Source organism: Canis aureus, chromosome 28, assembly GCF_053574225.1.
Source record: "Canis aureus isolate CA01 chromosome 28, VMU_Caureus_v.1.0, whole genome shotgun sequence".
In the NCBI taxonomy this organism is placed as follows: domain Eukaryota; kingdom Metazoa; phylum Chordata; class Mammalia; order Carnivora; family Canidae; genus Canis; species Canis aureus.
In genome coordinates, this window is record NC_135638.1 from 37,777,501 (window position 1) to 37,793,143 (window position 15,643).

General features: G+C 36.1%; 1 protein-coding gene and 1 long non-coding RNA gene across 8 annotated transcripts in view; both read left to right on the forward strand.

Moving 5' to 3' along the window:
- Positions 1-15,643, forward strand: part of LOC144300662 (uncharacterized) — a 185,406-nt gene that overhangs the window by 150,700 nt on the left and 19,063 nt on the right. For 2 of the 6 annotated variants that reach the window (XR_013367431.1, XR_013367439.1), the window contains exon 3: positions 4,976-4,989. The exons of the other annotated variants lie outside the window; for them this stretch is intronic. This is a non-coding gene — a long non-coding RNA (uncharacterized LOC144300662). Of the gene's footprint in view, positions 1-4,975; positions 4,990-15,643 lie in introns of those variants that run through there. 6 annotated transcript variants of the gene reach the window in all.
- Positions 4,976-15,643, forward strand: part of ST18 (ST18 C2H2C-type zinc finger transcription factor) — a 137,992-nt gene continuing 127,324 nt past the window's right edge. The window contains exon 1 of one of the 2 annotated variants that reach the window (XM_077876959.1): positions 4,976-5,054. The gene's annotated coding sequence lies outside the window, so the exon portion shown is untranslated. The remainder of the gene's footprint in view (positions 5,055-15,643) is intronic. The other variant, XM_077876958.1, reaches the window with a different exon arrangement.

Sequence of the window (15,643 nt, forward strand, 5' to 3'; positions counted from 1 at the left end):
AAACACAAACTAAAATCTGGTCCAATTGATCATCCTAGATAATGAGCTACATTTTGTCTTCCCTTTTTCAGTAAAGGTCTTAGTGATTGAGTCAATACGGTGTTGATTTTTGTGGCAATAACCAATAATTTCCAATCATTTCAATGATAGGAAAAACTCAGGGAGATTTAAAGTTGGTTGCCGTTTTTAATGTAGGGAACTGTAGGCAATAGAAATTACGCACTTTCTGATTTTGTGCATTGTGTATATGGATAGCACTGTATGCATCCATACTATAATTTATGCACATATATACCTGAATCATATAGATTCTGAATCACTTCAGTGAACTACTTCCGTTAGGTAGCATCTTTCCATTTGTTGAAATATTCAAAATTATGTAGTATTCAAGATGAATGTAAGTAAAGCACATATTAGATTCAAAATTCATACTTACTCAAAAGTTGCAAGGTTCAAAATAACACTTGTTTCCTTTTCTCCTCTTTCTACACTTCAAACTAGTGGCCCCAGTCTCTGTTTTCACTCACACCCTGCAGAGGTTTTCAAAAGATACCAAGTTGTACATGAAGTAGGCTTTTCTCAACTCCTCTGTTGTTAGTTACTTTGACATAAGATGTGGAAAAAAGATTTAGTTGACTGGATTGCCCAGGACTTTTAAGTGTTTTTATATAAAAGTAATGGAGATCCGATGCCCACTTCTTTGAATTGTTTCACTTAAATCAACATGATGAGGAATTAGAAAAGTTAATGTTGTTTCCTCCTTTAACTTATAATCACATTGGTGGATTTTTTTTGTCTGCCAGCATTTTAATAAGAGTGAGGTTTCCCTTTGAAATATTTAGCTCACCTTTTGGGCAAGGTAAATGTTTCCTGGTTGCCAGTAATTGATCCATGATAGAGATAAGAACACCCCTGGAAGCTAGGCTGCTTCAGCAGCCAGCTTACATTTTAGTACTTCTTTTTGGATGGTGATTTCATGAATGGTTTTTGACTTTTCTTTCTTTGTGGCCCATAGCTCACTGTGGTGGGTTTGTTGGATTTACTATAAAGATTCTGTTTGCACCCTGTGGGTTGGGTTAAGAATCAGGGTTTATGCATTTACTTGTACTGTTGCATTGTTTATACAGCTTTGGTTTAGTTTTGATCTTTTTTTTTTTTCTTTCTTTCTTTTTTTTTTTTTTTTTTTTTGCCTTTGAGGCTCTTCCACAGTGTCAGCTGCTGACTGATAGTAGGAAAACGGCCTCGTGGTGTGAATGAAAGGGACCTAGCGGTTGGTAAACAGAGATAAGGAATAAATAGAGCACAGGCAAAAGGAGATAGTTCTGTGGGGGCCCAGATTGCTGCCAGTCTGTTCAAGGGAGATGCAGAGCCTGTCCTTTCCCCAGATTAAATTAGTGTGCGAAATCTCCAGTGACCTCCTCCCCTTCTCCCCATACTCTTTAGCCAAGCTGAACAGCCTCTGCTGTAAAGTATTCATTTTATCCAGGGACAAGCTGGACAATAGAACTCTCCCTGATACTTATGGACAGCTGTCGTCATTCATAGTGCTCTCAGTATTTCATTTTTCATAGGAGTTAAAAGGGTTTTTACCTTGTAACTGAAAGAGGGCATAAATGCAACTTTGCCAGTTCTGGAGCTTCTGGGGCAGGGGGTGGGATGGAAGTGGGGTGACTTTGGAGTTAGGAGAAGCTGCTAAAGAAAGCAATTCTTTTTTGTCTTGCTAATATGATTAAACTAAGACAGAAATTAAATTCTAAATCTGGGTTCCTTGCAAACAGAAAATATCTTCGATTCCAAAAGTTTCCTAAAATTAAGGTCACCAGTGCCAGCTAGATCATTCATCTCCGCCCACTCTACCCTTGTTTTGGCTAAATATGCATGCATTTTATTACCTGTGAATAACCACCCGTAAATAGTAAGCCTGTGAGATACCTCGGTAGTCCCATATTTTTTTTCTTTTTTTAGTGATTTACTGCAAATATATTCAGCATTTGACTGATTAAATAGACCTTCGGCAACCTTGAGGGTCACTGTGTAGAGTATGTACATAGAAAATGCATCAGCCCATTGTACCCTGGCAGCTAATGAGATTGGTCGTTAAGTAAATGACACAAAGCCTACAAAAAAAGCTTAGCAGCTCACTAGAGTATCACAGAGTGTCCCTGCACACCACACAACGACACAAACACTGGACTAACCTAGCCCACCCCTGCTTTATTCTACATCACTGCTTCCCTGATGTCAGCGTGAGAGGCAGAACAAAGGCTAGGAGGCACGGGTAAGTCAGTCTGGCAATTAAGCCCTAGGGAGAAAGTAGAACAAATCTTAGCCTAACCGTGGGGCTGAAAGTCCGATTCTCTACAAGTAGGTCAGAATGAAGGGATTTTGCTATCACTTCTGGAAATGTGGCTTCAGTGATCAGTGCTCTTATGTTGTTGTTATTGTTGTTTTGTTTTGCCGTTTCATAAAAGTTTTTGAATTTCACAAGTGAAGTGTACCCCAAAATGCAAGTGAACTTGAATTTGAGAAGGTAGGCTGTTTGTTGGAGAAATGGTGCTTTCACAAATGACGACTATTCAGGTGTGGGTTCAGGTTTGAAAAACTTTCAAAAGCATGAGGCAACTTTGATTTTAGTTAGTCCTACTGCTTTTAAAAGATAATTGAGCTGGACTGTGTGCAGTGAGATTCATTCTTGTCACTGTAAAATTGTCCCATCTGCTAAGGAATATTTAATATCATATGTGGCATAACCATTTCCTTGATCAGTATCTTAAAAATCAATCAATCAAACGCAACAAAACAAGAAAATAAAAGCTTGCCTGTTCTTCGTGTATTCCATCTCTCTTGGATCTGCAAATAAAATCATTGCTGCAAATCTGTAATATTGAATAGGATTAGTGGTTATTTGCTTGCTGTACTTGGGAAAAAATCAAAGCTCTCTGACACTGAGCAGCATTGGTTTACTGTGTCCCTTAGAAAAATGCATTTGCAGTATTGAAGTATAACATTGCAGGATCCTTTTAGAGAAATATGGCAACAGGAAGTTGCCAGAAAGTCTTATTTGCCTTGCTGAAATGTCTGTCTGCCTTAGACTTGTGTACTCAGAGGATGTTTAGCTCAAGAGAGGATGATATTGTTACAAGACATCCAGGTAAATTAAATATTTTATTCTAAGAACTATCAGCTTAGCGGATTGTCAGTGGTTTAATAAACTCTGACAATCTCATTGAAAACATTTTAAAAAGTATTGTTAACAGAAGTGTGGTGTTTTAAAAATAGATGGATTCATAATATCAGTGTCAGGATTAAATTTTTAAAACCATTGTCATTTAATATTAGAATGGCATGTCATAATCATCTGTTCATAAATTAAAACTCTCCATATTATGTAGAAATCAGTTTGCTAACTTGGATTACTTGCTCTGAAACATTTTTATTTATATAAGAATATAGAAATTTTATAATACAGAATAAATCACTTAGTATTTACGAGAGATTCATAATAGAGGTTTATAATATGGTCTGGGTGACCAGAGGTCACATATTTCTTCCTTTTTTTTTTTTTTTTTGTCTGAAAGTACTTTCTTCTTCTAAGTGTGTTCCAAACATTCAATTTACTTATATAATTCATTTAAGACTGTATGTGTGTTATATATAACATATATTATGTCTTACAAACTCTATTATTTTTATAGTAACCAGGATTGACAAGGAAATTAATTTTGTGAAAATAGAGGTATAATAGTGTCGTGGTAATGTCAAGTAAAATATATGTAGGGAAGATATGCTATGATTTTACTAAATTAAGAATTTTCTAATATGTAATCTCATCAATATGGTAGAAATCATGGGAAAAGCAAGCTGTATGAAAATGGCCATAATTGCTACCTACCAATTTCAGTTTCCAATAGAGTTCTGCAACTAGTTTACTCTTTCAGGCATTATAGGTATAGTAGAGGTTTTGTTTTTTTCTTTTTTCTGTTATGAAGATTTTAAATTTGAATCTTATGGATTATAATCTATTTTTCTGTACTGGCTAATGTTCATCATGTTAAATACAGGAGTGAGTTGTTCAGAAAATATACAAGCCTTCTGAATGGCTATAAATATTTTGCCCTTCTCCTCACCAATACAGCAAAGGATGTGCAAACTTGACTGAAGCCTGTACAGGTGGATCACTGCGGATAAAACTGAGTGGAATTACTGTCACAGAAATGTAGTTGTCCTTCTTCAGAACAAAATAAGGCTGTGTTGTAATTAAGAGAAGAGGGCACAGATCATTACTTTTGGCTTATGTGAACTTGTTTCTACAAATATTGTTCCTGAATTTGAGAAATTTTTAAAAAATTTAACATGGAAATACACTAAAATATGGTTTTATTTGATTTATAACTTTTTCTTTAAAGAAATTTGAGAACCTTAACTTCTGTCAACAGAAGGAACTTTTATTTAGGTTCACTTAATTGACATATAAGTATTACTAAAACTATGTTGTTCAAAAGATTATACTCGGTGCTATGGGTAATAGGGGGGCCTCATTCTCACCCATGAGAATCCACAATCTAAGAACTATAAAGCATTTCCTAGAGAAAAAGTCATTATACATGCCATATGGGTGACACAAAGTGATAAGAGAATCTCTGACACCCCCTTCTCAAGTGCATGTGTTTGAGACCTGGTTATTCCATTTACTAAATCTGTGGTTCTGGATAAGTTATTTAATTTTTATGGGCCTTGGTTTCCTGGTCTGTTAGTTGGAGGCCAGGCTAGTAAATCTTGCCTCATGACTCATGTGAAAATTAGATTAGATAATATACCTAGAGCCCTGGGTATATGGTACGTTTTCAAAGAATGTTTGTTTCTTAACTTTCACTTGGAGTTTGTGACAGTTAAGTGGACACTCCAGTATCATATTATATACTTCCTACACATCCACTTCCGTCAGTACAGAACTCTCTCATGTTTTCCCTTCCAGAGCCTTAAATTTTGTGAGATTCCTTGAAGAATTGTGAAAATTCCATTTTATATGGCTGAGTGCTCATATCCAGCATAAGGTAATAAGTTAAACATACTAAGTGCACATTAAGCATACATGGCTATATTGGCTTATTATACATAGTCTTATTAATGGCAATCCAAAGTATACCTTAGAATTTCATGAATTTCAACTTTAACTTTATGTAAGCAGAAATACTTAATTTTATCTAATTTCAAAGTGGAATATCTATAATTTAAGTACTAAGTTATAGGAAAGGTCTTGATGTAATAATATTATTAGGTTTACTCCTCATTTCTTTCTTATTTTTAAAATTAATATATTTAATTTTTGCCTCTTTAGGATTCATTTCATAAGTTTTTGGCTTAGATGGTTGACACTTTGGATTTGGTAAAAAAAAAAAAAAAAAAATCCCTCTTCCAGGATGTTATGATTGAAAAATATTTTATTTTATCACCTGGATAAAGAAACTTGAACATAGCTTATTGCTGAATGTTTTAAAATTCCATTTCAGTGAACTCTAAGAGACACTTGAATTTCTTTTTAAGTATTTGAATTGTTGTTTTGTCAACTTTTGCATAAATTTGTAAGCTTCTGGGCAAAAATTACTACTTTTTCAGTTTAATTCTTCAGATTGTGATTGTAGGAATATTTTTTTCTGACAGGATTCAACCTGCACATTTAAGTTGCACCTTTGAGAGGATCTTGTAGCTAAGAAGAATTTCTGATCTCATAAATCTTATATCCACAAGTAAATTGTGTTGACCCACAAAATTGTCAAAGCCTTCAAAGTCTTATTAGTAACTTATTTGTACTAATAAATAAGGTTACCTAGAATATATAATAACTTTTTAGATCGGAACATTTTAATTTACTTGATTTATACAGTATAAATATGAAGGTGCCAGAGATAGCTACACAAAATACAGGTTCTCTAAGTACTCCTAAATGTTCTATTTGTTGATTTGTCATAAATATGTTAATTGATATACTGTCTTAACGAAGAGTTACACTTGATAATTCCATGAAAAACATTTACATCACAATTTCATTAAAAAATAAGTATGTGAATTTCAGTAATACTTTTTCCACCATTTCCAACATTTAAAAGTTTAATTTTGTTTCCTAAATTTTGAGTGTTTTCTCATGAAGGGGAAATATAGCTAAAGGCCAGTGTGTAAATCTTGCCTTATCTTTTTTTTCAAATGTATCATATATGTATTGAAACATATTTCTATATGAAGAAATTCAGACTTGGCATGAGACAAAACTTAGTTATCATTACTTATGATGTTATGCAGAACCAGACAGAAATGAAATAGTTAATTATTTCAGTAGAATAAACAGTATTTTAATCCCTGGAATGTAGGTTAAAGAGAATCAGAAAACAAAAAAATGAAAAATTTTGTTATTGGAAATCTAATTTGTAAAGAATGCGATTAGATAGAAAGACGCACCCACTGTTTGCTCTTTTGTTTCCATAGTATATTTGATATGAATTTGAATGAAGGTATTTACCACTTTAAAATTTTCTTCTTTCAAATATCAAACAATGGTAGGAATTAGTCTAAACATTTCTATTCTGAAGGGTGAAAAGGGGACGAGAAAGAAATATGCTCATGAAGAAAATGAAATCAAGGAAAGATTGAGGCTGACAATATGACTACTTTAGAATGGGGGCAAAAATTAGAGTGTACAACCTATTATGTGCAGATCCCTTGATCTTTTTTTTGTGTAAAAGATACCAGTGTCTACCAAAAGGGTTAAAGAAAATGCATTCTGTTGCATCTGCTTACTAAATCCCTTACTTTAGTAGAAATTCAAATTTTGTAAAGATTATTCGTTTTATTGATGCATATAATTATAATCACAAGCCATCTGCTGATTTGGCAGGCATGGTTAAAATTCTCTAACTCTCATAACCTTTCAAGTACAGTGCCCTTGGGACTCTATTTCACTTTTATATTTTGGAAAACATGTAGAGACAAATAAGGGCGGTCATCTGCAGAATGTCAGACCTGAGGAAATGAAAGAATGGAGACCAGGGTTGCTGTTGTGGTTATTTTTAATGGTAGAGGAAGTTATTTTTTCCTTTTTTTCTTTTTTTGCTTCTGACTTCATGAAGGATTATCCTAGATTCTATGATGTATTTGGGAATTTTTTTTCCTAGGGATTAAAGCCCTATCATTTTACTCCTGAAAGGCAAGTTCCAAGTCTAAACAAAACAAACAAATAAAAAACCTTTCCAAATACTGCCTACATTGGTTTACACAGGTCAATTAAATATATTTCACATAGGCTTTTTGAACTAATAAAATATTCCACCAGCTTTATTTTTCTAAAATACTTAGGTTCAATTGACTAACCTTTCAGGCATAGATTTTAGGTTGTAAAACAGTTTGTACATTTTGATGCCAACTTTTTGGCTTAAATGTCAAATTTCCAAGTGTTTGTTGTTGTTGTTTTTGTATGAAATCATGAACTGATCAGATTTCCCATGGCAGGTATCTTCCTGGGGTCCTTATTTGCTACCATAAACGTTTGAAGTTTGCTGGTGTTCTATACCTGATTCACTTAGTTCCTTGGAACCATTTCTTCTGTAATCCTTATCTTCTGTAAACCTTATCAACCTGAGGATTCCAAGGGCCAAGATTTGCAGATTAGAGTTGATATACAGGCCATATCACAGCAGATTGCAAGTGAGATGAGGGGAATTTGAAAAAGCCATGGGATCTCAGATCTTGGCTCTGTCAAATAATGGAAATGTGCACATATACGTCTCCCACCTCACACATGCACGCACAGACACACACACACCATTCATAGTTAAATATCATTAAGTAGCTGAAGGATTCTGACTTGACTTGGGTAAATCGTTAATTCAAGAACTATTAGGGTTTGGCAAATAAGAAAAATAACTTTTGGTACAAACGTGCATATGAATTTTTTTCATAACAACGATGATATAGGGATCCCTGGGTGGCGCAGCGGTTTAGCGCCTGCCTTTGGCTCAGGGCGGGATCCTGGAGACTCGGGATCGAATCCCACGTCGGGCTCCCGGTGCATGGAGCCTGCTTCTCCCTCTGCCTGTGTCTCTGCCTCTCTCTCTCTCTCCCTATGTGACTATCATAAATAAATAAATTAATAAATTAAAAAAACAACAACGATGATATATATGACAACAGTAATAATAATAACCCTTAACATTTACCAGGTGCTTACACTGAGCCACCTATGCTGTTAAATTCCTTATAGGTATTATATAATTCAATACTCAGCATTTCCACTCCTGTCTCCTTTTTGCAGATGAAGCAACTGAAACGGAGACATTAAGAAGTTTTTTTCCTTAGGTCACCACCAGGATTGAAGCTTGAGCCCAAAATCTAACTGCTCTCTAAATCCATTCTCTTAATGTGTCCCTATGCTATATGGTGTCTGAGCACAAAGTATTAAAAAAAAAACAGAAAACAATGTCAGCAACTTTGTGTCAAATGACAGTAGATCTCAAGTATGTCTGGGTTCCACTCGTAGTTAAATGTCATTTAGTAGTCGAATGATTGGGACTTGGCAAGTTGCTTTATTTTCCTTACTGATAACATTTGTCATAGTAAGGGTTATGCTGGGTGACGTAACCCCTATGGTCCTTTCATTCCCCAAATTCTATAACTCTGTGAACTTTTTATAATGAAAACATCCTATCAGTTTGAAAAATAATTCAGAGACAGCATAAACCTTTATTACACCTCTCTAAGACATACATATTTAGCATGCCAATTAACCTTGATATCAGAAATAACCTACGCTAAGAACCGAATGAGCTTTAGCTCTGATGCTAAACATCAGATCAAAAGTTAAACATTTGGCCAAATAGCCAGAAATCTTAGCTCACAGAATCTGTGAGCATCAACATTGATACTTAAAAAGGTCTGATAATTGAATTCTTCCTCTGAGTAGTTTGGTGTCAAGCAGAAGACATGTGTTTTTCTATTATAATAATAAGATAGTACTGACATGGTGCCAACCACTCTTCTAAGTACTTTCCGTCTATGAATTCTTTTAATTCACACAACAGCCACAACCAGAGCAACAGCCTATAGGGTAAAGTGAAGTTCTGTTATCAGCCTCTTTTCATAGATGAGAAGACTGTGCCATGGGGCAGTGGGGCAAGCTGCCAGGGAATCCATGGCTGCAGGGTCAGAGCTCTGATTGACCTATGGCCTCAGGCAGGGCGCACTAACTGCTGCACATTTGACCTCTGTGCCTTCTATCTATGGGCTTGTTAAGGTTTCACTTCACTTAAAAAAATATTTGGAAACATAGATTACAGTTGCAGATATATAGAGAGATAGATGATAGATAGATAGATAGATAGATAGATAGTATTTATTTTTGCATTTTAGATCTTAATTAGGAAGTTATTGTCACAATACTCATGTAGTTTCCTTAAATCACTATAGAATATTAAAGTAAAAGCATTTTTGGATCTTTTGCAAATATCATATTGAAAATATAATAGTAACTAAAAGGAGTCAAGTTAGTGATATTTGATAAAAAGGCTTTAGAAGAGAAACTGTATTTAAAATCATTTAATTCTCAGAATCTACTGAAAAAGCTTTGAACATTGTGAGAAATGCACAAGTGATTGTTAAAGAAAGAAAGAATATAAAAATGAAGAGTTTTAGTTACAATAAAACCTCTCCTAGGGTTACATTAAGTTCACAAGAGATTAAAATATTTTATTCCAGGTGTGCCTCAGTACCTCAGTGGATTAAGTGTCGACTCTTAATCTCAGCTCAGGTCTTGAACTCAGGGTCATGAGTTCAAGCCCCTCGTTGGGGTCCATGCTGGGTATGGAGCCAACTTAAAAAATTAATAAGTAAGTAAGTAAATAAATAAATAAAACATTTTATTCTAGCTAGATACGTTTTCAGATATTTTTGTATTTTACATGTACTAAATTTTCCAATAGAGTCAAGTGAAAAATGTGTATATCAATACTAAAACATTGTGAACAGTTTATGTAGGCTCGTGTATCATAATGGCCTATGCAAAGATAAAATAGTCTGTGGTCACATGCAATTCCACTCTGCCACTCAACCCTAATGCATATGGGCCAGAGCATCTCATCAGGCATTGCCAATTCCATTTCTCCTCTAAAAGGTAAATTTATGGCCTGAAGAACAGAATGACCACTTCACTTGGAGGTAACATCAGGGAAGATTTCAAAGAAGCATTTAAAGAGTCTTGAATCTATTCATTCAAAAAACACGAAGAATCTACTATGTTCCAGCAACTGCGTCAAGCAGTGTAGACACAACCTAAGCATTGTAAGACATCACAGCATAGTAGGTGACACAGCATACTGATATTCAGAATACAGTGGGATCTGTGCTCTGCAAGAGGCAAACCCAGGACATAGATTTGAAAACTGGTGACAAGTCATAAATGACAACCATCTGGCTTGGATTACAGTGTGTGGATGGTTAACCAAGATAGGAGACTCAGAAGGAAGAGGTTATTTTGAGGAAAAGATGATGTGCACATTAAATATAAGACAAGCAGGTGGTGATGTTTGCTATACAGTGGGCCAGTGCATCAGGAATTCAAGAGTGAGATTTAGTTGGAATGGAGAGATGGACATTAGGATGTAGCTTCTGAGGAGACTATAGTGAGGAAGGGACCAAAATTAGGAACCCTGGGAATATCAATATGTAAATGGGAAAAGGAGAACCAATGAAGAAGAACACCGAAGAAATCCAGAGTGACAGACAAAACAAAGATACAATTTCTTAAGGAAAGACTCAGCAATACTGCTAATTACTCAGAGCACAGACTGAAAATGCAGCACAAAATATGTCAAGTAGGAAGTCACAGGTGATCTTAGCCGAGAAACTTCAGTGGAATCAGGGCTTGAAAGCCAGATGGCTATGGGTTGTGTAGGGAAGGGAAAGTGAGAACAAAAAGCCTCTGGGGACTTTAAGAAGTTTGACTCTCAAGAACAGAGTTAGCAATATATACTTATATGCTAAAGAGAAGGAACCAGAGAGATTAAGAAGACTGAAAAATTTAAAGGTATGTAAGAAAAACCAGTTAGATGAAGTAAGAAGCAAATGCAATAGAGCTCAATGGAGAACCTGCCCTTGGAAGGAGAAAGCCTCTTCCTCTAAAACTAGAGCAAAGGGAGCAGTGGAGACAGAAATAAATTTGTAAGTGTAGAGATGAGAGGCCAAGACATTCAGAGTTGATAGCCTCAACATCCCCTGAAAAATTAGGCAACAAATTTGATATCAACTCTGTGTAAAATGGTTTTAGACTATAAATGATTTTAACATGCTAGTTTTTATCATTAGATTCACATCATATGATTAAAAACAAAAGGCTTTACTTAATTCCTAAGTGTTATTTATAATTGATATTTTTTTTTAATTTTTTATTTATTTATTTATTTATGATAGTCACACAGAGAGAGAGAGAGAGAGAGAGGCAGAGACACAGGCAGAGGGAGAAGCAGGCTCCATGCACCGGGAGCCTGACGTGGGATTCGATCCTGGGTCTCCAGGATCGCGCCCTGGGCCAAAGGCAGGCGCCAAACCGCTGCGCCACCCAGGGATCCCTATAATTGATATTGGCATAGAAACTCAGAAGACTAATGGGAACCAGAAGATCTAGGGACATTCCTCTCTGATTTGAACTCCTTTTAAATTAGGAAGAGTAAAGGGGAAATGGAGAGTGTCCTTTCCTCTGGAGCCAGGAGCAGGAAGGGATGAAGAGCAGAGGATGAGAATGGCTTCTCTCCATGCAGGACAGTGTCAGACATGTTAGGAGCAATGAGTTTAGATCATAACAGACAGTAGATACATTTCTGGTCTTAGTATCTTTTCTTTTGGTATTTTTACCTTATTTTATCCTGGAGACAGAACTTCCAACTGTTAGCTTTCTTACTTTTACTACCTCTGTCCCAGACAAAGACCCCCTTTACACAGCCAGATGACTGCCATGGCCTAGAAACTGATTTCCTTCTGATCACTCCTCTGCTTGGTCATTCATGACGTCCCATCATACTTAAAATGCAGACTCTTTTCAATAGTCTGTATGGCTCCACTGTTTTATAAAACAGCTTAATTGAGGTATGATCCACATACCATACAATATGAGGTGTACAGTTCAATAGTCTTTAGTATTTTCAGCACCATAATTAGTTTTAGAATATTTTGCTTCCCCCAAAGAAACTCTGCACCCCCTTAGCCATCACCCTGCAATCCTCCCTCCACCCCAGGCTCTAGGTAACTACTAATCTACCTCATGTTTCTGTAGCTATTCCTATTCTTTATGTATCTATAGCTATGCCTATTCTGGAAATCTCATATAAATGGAATCATACAACATGTCATCTTCTGTGACTGGCTTCTTTCACTTAGCACGTCTTCAAGGCTCACCTATCTTTCAGTACATAACGTTACTTCATTCCTTATTATTGCTGGATAATATTCCCTTGATTGGATATACTACATTTTATCCACTCATTAGTTTATGGACATTTGGGGTGTTTATGTGGACATGTTGTCATTTCTCTTGTGCATATACCTGGGAGTTGAATCTATGAATTATATAGTAACTATGTTTAACAATTAGAAGAACTGCCTGATTATTTTCCAATGCAGTTGCATTGGAAAAGACTCTGCAACAAAATGGCATTCCCATCAACAGTGTATGAAGGTCCAAGATGCCACCATATCCTCACCAACCCTTGTTATTGTCAGTCTTTTTCATTATTGCTATCCTACCAGGTATAAAGTGGCATTTCATTGTGGTTTTGAATTGCACATCCCTAGTGACTAATAATATTGAACACCTTTTCATGTGCTTATTGTTCATTTGTATGTCTTTTTTGAAGACGTGTCTATTCAAGTCCTTTTGCCCATTTTTAATTGGGTGATTTGTCTTTCTCTTATTTTTTTATTATTATTATTATTATTTTTTTTTTAATTTATGATAGTCACACACACACAGAGAGAGAGAGAGAGAGAGAGAGAGAGAGAGAGGCAGAGACATAGGCAGAGGGAGAAGCAGGCTCCATGCACTGGGAGCCCGACGTGGGATTCGATCCCGGGTCTCCAGGATCACGCCCTGGGCCAAAGGCAGGCGCTAAACCGCTGCGCCACCCAGGGATCCCCTGTCTTTCTCTTATTGAGTTGCAATCATTCTTTATATATTCTAGATACGAAGGCTTTGTTTTCACCCCAGGCACATGGTTTTCCTACTCTTTCTCAAGTGAATAAAGATTATTTCTACTTCAATCTGAAATACCCCCTATCTTTCAGCCTGCCTTGTTTTCCCATAACACTTATCATTGCTTTAGATTGTATTGTATATTTTTTGTTTCCTTGGCTTTTGGTTTGATTCCCATGCTGGAATACAATTTCTGCTGCCTATCCCTGCTTCTCTATCACCTATCTCATGATGATGATGACAGACTGTTGTGATTAAACACATGCACCTTGGAGCTAGAGTTCGATTCCCAGCAGGCTGCTCACTAGCTGCGTGACTCTGGGCAAATATTTCTCTGTTTTAAGCTTCTCATTTGAAAGATGGGAATAATAAATAATCCCTAATCCATATAGTTGTCGTGCAAATTGAGTTAACAACTAATATGCATAAAACATTTATAGCGGTATCTACCACAAAGAATAGTAAAATTAAAAAGTCGACTAATATTTTTGACTGAATATTTAATGAATGTTCCTAGTAACTGCATATTCTCTTGAAGAAAATTGTCTGTTTAGCATCCAAAGATTTAATCAATGTCATCAAGACATGTCCTCACCATGACCACACAGCGTTATGAACGAAGTACTACTTACCTGTGGGCTTTGTTTAAGAAGTGATCTCTTTTTAGGTCATGGAATTTTGCAGAATTTCTACTGTGTGACTTGCCTGTTATGTGTGACACCTCATGTAATCCTCACAGGTCTAGAGGGAGGTTCCGTTATTGCACCTTTTTATTAGATGAAGCACCTGAATATTAGGGAGGTTACATAGTTCTGAGATCAAGAACTAGCAGGTGCTACAATTAGGATCTCAAGTTGCGTCAGTGTTAACTCAGCGACAAAGCATGGCACTCTCTAAATCTGCTGCCTTGGGCCAGTGCTCAGGATCTCCAGTCATCGACAAAACATTTCCTAGATCATTTATCACTGTATTCCCTACGTACTGGCTTTACGGTTTTTTCCAAACCATACTTCAGTATCTCTATTATCTTTGTGTTTATTACTGATTCTCTGAACATTCTGTCCAGCCTATATCCAGTCTAAATGCAGCACAAAAACTTATATTCCTTGACCCCATTTATCATTGTGGATCTTTCTATGGTTTACTCGAAAGACAGAGTTGTCTAGTGTCACAGTGCATTTTTAGCGAGTGCTACATAGCAGGAAAAACATTGGCATCAGATGTGATTTAGTAGCTCTTACTAGCAGTGTGACCTAAGTTTGCTCAACTTCAATTGGGAAAAACAATGATATCAATGTCCTTAGGTTGTTGTGAGGTTTAAATAAGATAATGGAAACATAAAATGCCTGGTCTGGTGCCTGAGTCAGTGTCAATGCACAAACTAATGGCAATGACAGCTGAAAGACTCACCTGATTTTATTTTTACCTTTCTCTCCTAAATTTATTTCACTCGAAGCATCATCTTACTACTTTCTATCCTCCCCACCTCCACTAACTTGAGATCAGTAGGCCTCGTACAACAGTCATTTATATTTTCATGATAAATATTATGTTTCTTGTGTTATCTTTTTATGTTATTTCATGTTTTTGAAAACTGCTCCACTTAATCTTTTTAGCCATTTGTAATGTGCAGCTCTCTTAATTTTAACATGTTGAACTGGCAGTGGTAGTCCTTAAATTTTAACACCTTCCTTTTGCCTTCAAGTGGCTTAGGTAGGATGTAGTAGTATTGCCTATGCTTTGGTCTTTTTTTTTGTTTGTTTGTTTGTAAAATTAATCTCAATTTATAAGCAAACTGTTTATAAAATTATTATTTTCTACTTCGCTAGTCTTTAGATATATCAATAGTTCAATAATCTACTTTACAGCATTACATTTATTACTCTTAGCTAATCTCTAACGTGTGTTTTCACCAGCATGACTTTTTGCTACATCGTATAGCTATTTTCCTATTTATCTCCAAATATTTCATCCATTGTTTTCCTAAAATTCATATCACAGAGGTAGTGAATTTGTCATGGTTCCCGGTTTTCTTAATAACTAGTCAACTGGCACTCAGTCAACATTTTTGTTGAGCACTTTATCTATGAAGGGAAGCAAAAAGGAGATTGCCCTTGCCCTGCAGGAGCATCCAATCTAGAGCAGATGATGACTATGTCAACAGTGATTCGTCCTGGTGGGCCAGCTGCTATGTGAGGTAGGCAAAGCTTACAGGAACGCAGAACCCAGACTTGGGGCAGGAGGGGTTAACCTCATGAAAGGGAACTCACACAGATCTCTGATGTAAAGCCTTCATTTCACAAGCACTCTTATCATTCACTATGACAGCACAGTGTGCATATTAGATTATATTAGAAGGGATGCCATAGATATTCCAAGGCATTTTCTTCCCACATGCGCTTTTTGGGGAAAAATTTA